Source organism: Glandiceps talaboti, chromosome 6, assembly GCF_964340395.1.
Source record: "Glandiceps talaboti chromosome 6, keGlaTala1.1, whole genome shotgun sequence".
Classification (NCBI taxonomy): domain Eukaryota; kingdom Metazoa; phylum Hemichordata; class Enteropneusta; family Spengelidae; genus Glandiceps; species Glandiceps talaboti.
Window position 1 is genome coordinate 26,288,803 of NC_135554.1, and position 3,585 is coordinate 26,292,387.

Below are 3,585 nucleotides of genomic sequence, written 5' to 3' on the forward strand. Positions count from 1 at the left end.
TTGTTGAAATGAAACTAGACCGCAATTTTGCATTCACCTAAAACTAAGACCACTATTTTTGCGTTCATTAGAAACTTGAATTTATAGCAGGTCTGATTAAGCCGTGAAAATATCGAACGTTAAAGGTTCCACAATCGTTACTTACTTTTAGCTGTAATTATTTGCAATAATATATGTCTGTATTTATTTGCATATATATAAGAGGGATTTGTGATTAAAATAATTAATGTAAGCACTTACCATATGTTTGTTGAGAATATAAAACCAAGACAACAAGAATTGCCAGGAGTGGTGTCACAGAAACTGTCATCATTCTGTTCTTTGTATTTGGTTCAACGTTTTATCAGAATGTGATGTTTTATAGACAACGTATTTGATTATATAGAATATCTTATCATACTATGTACTTGATATTTGGTCCAGATGTCTTTGGTTGTAAAATTCGCACAACTCAAGTTATGAATCATCATAAATACTGCAATTCTATTCAACATGATGTGCTATCTTAGGACAGGAATAATGTCATGTCTTTCGTTCGTGTTATTTCATAAAAAACATAAACGGTGCAAGTTACAGAAATCATGAAAATATCTATATGACACATAACATTTCACTCTTGCATTATTTGATAGGCAGATATGAAACAATGGATTGACAACTCTATCTTCAGAGGATACCAGTGAACCTACCAGTGGTGATTTTACTCAAACGTGAAATTCCACCTCTGAAACGAAAAAGTAACTGATACAGCCACGAAAAAGGCTTCGTGGTAAACAAAGAAAACGTATAAGCAGCCTAATTAGATTATATATAACATTGTTTAAGAATTTGTCACCACATCAAGTGTGAAAATGGATGAATATTAAAACATACTTCGTTGTTCCTAACCTTACAGTTTGTTATGATGATATTCGATCGCGACGGTGGCTTATGTTGTTGCCCTCTGCACTACAATACAGGAACATGGTGATGATTTAGGGATCGGTCAGTTTCTTCTGTCGGTGGGGGCGGTGTCACTCTGCTTTTGAAATTGGCAGCAGGGCAGGTCATCCTGTTTTGAAAATTTTGGATAGGGAGTTCATTGTGTTTTGGATTGTGATGGAAAAAAATATTATTTTGTACAATGGCATGACCTTGTCTGAACTGTGGTATTTGTTTTTGTCCCCGTTTCTTACCTGTATTCTTTACTTCACCTAGAGTGACGTTCAAACATAACTATACATACACATATACATGTATTACCTACCACACTAGTTACAGAATATGTCATGTAAATATTCGGCTGGTTCACAATCAATGCTTCACCGATGTTGCGTGGGAGGTGGGGGGGGGGTTACAGTTTCGTAATGGTAATCTTCATTAGATAGTTTACATAAAACAAAGTTAATTTTCTACTCTTTAGTATGAAGGGATTAACGTGCATTGTATACTTTTACATTATTTCGGACATTACATGTTATCGACACTACAAATCACCACATCTCATCAGATTCCAGTTTCTATTATACACACTGAGTAGGTGTGAGCATCTAACGTCTTCTGTAAAGTGATACTTTAAGTTGCTATGACATCGTAAAAACGTGTCTACGTGATGGTATCATGTGCTTTTTGGTGGTGTGCACTGGCATATACACATTTCAGGCACAAAACAATATGCCTAAAACTTAATATGCATTTGAATGTTTGACAAGTGAACACGTTTTATTCATCAATTTCAAATTTCAGTAATACTTGTTACAAATATCGTGGGTATTTTGTTTTGAGTGAATCGACTTCTCACAAAAGAGAGCCGCCTGTCATTAATTATTGTTTGTTTATTATTTTTTGTTTATAATCATATTAATATGTCATTTGCTCTATTTCTTTCTCACATTGGATATTGAAATAAGATTGAGAACATTTGTGTTGAATGGTATCAGAATAGTTTGGTTGATTACAGTGTGTGAAATTAAGGGAAAATGACTACTGGTTGTAAGGACCGACAGGTAGCAAAATCTGCTGGTCCCTGTGAAAAACTTGCTCCATATACTCAATGAAGTTCATGTATGGAAAACTTGCTCCATATACTCAATGAAGTTCATGTATAGAAAACTTGTCCATACTCAATGAAGTTCACGTGATCAACATGATTACTGCACTTCAACCATAATGATAATGATTTCAACATTTCACTAATTTTTATCCCAGATGTGACGATAACCAGTATTGGTCAATAAATCAATGAATCTGTCTTCTTTTGAGACATAAAGTTATTTAGCAAATCATTAGATAAACAGAAGTTTTCTCTCTTTTCTCTCTCCATTCCCCTCTCTCGTTCTGTCTGTTTATCTGTATGTTTGTTTGTTTGGCTGCTTCTCTCTCTCTCTCTCTATCTCTCTCTCTCTCTCTCTCTCTCTCTCTCTCTCTCTCGCTCGCTGTCACACACATATGCATACACACAAGCATACACACAAAAACACAACACAGTGCTTTACTTCCTTCTTAACGTGTTTATAGCTACATCTTATTTCATTCTATCGATTTATCCCACATGATGTGTAAATTGTACACAGTGATTTGCGTGTCCATAGACACGCGCACCTAGGTAAATACAGACACAGACACAACACATGTATGTACTCATATAATTAACACTATCTGGATGCAGATATAACACGTCCCAAAGTTGCATTTTATTCAAACAAACTCTGCCTTTTCTCAATATCCAGTTTTGTCAGATTCGATCTTAGAGAATTTAATCAAGAAGTCTCAAATCGTAGCCGTAGAATTCCATGGTGATGTCATCAAAGCTACAATATCTAGAATTCTAAAAACATATCTGTAGAATTCCATGATGATATCATCAAAGTTATATTGACAAATACAAGTTATGTGACGTGGTCGTGATTCGTTAGATTCGTTGTAATCAGTAATCAGCTATGCTTCTTATCCAATAGCCTGGAATGTAATGAAGAAAGATGAAATTTAACGACGAACAAGCTGTATAAAAATATGTGTAAATACTTATAGCGCATTAAAAACTGTCGATAGTTGAAAGCGACAAACGATTTCTTCTAAAATCATATCCATATTGAAGAGTTGTATATCATGAAACAGTGAACTTCGAACCCTGACGACGTGAATAGTGAACCGTGTTTATTGGTCTAAATACTCTGATGGTTGCTTTCTCTATTACACACCTGTCTATCGTGTTGACCTTTTCACCCAGTTTTCCTTTGCACATCTTACTGCTGTTCTCCTATTTGTCAACACGATGATACTCTGCTAACACAAACACTGTTATAGTTTTCGTTCTAGTCGAAAACTGGTCAGAATTATAGATAAACCTTTTGAGTTGAGTTTTATGATATCAGTTTTGTTGAGACCGTCATACATACGTAAGTACACTTACATCACAGACAGATTCATACATGCATGCATGCATGCATGCATGCATGCATACACACATACATTTGCATACATACATATAATAAATTCATACATGCATATATATATATATACATACATGACTTTATTCTGAGTACAAATATTAATATAAATGTCTTTCCTATATACATTTGACACACTGCGTTTCCAAGAACTTAC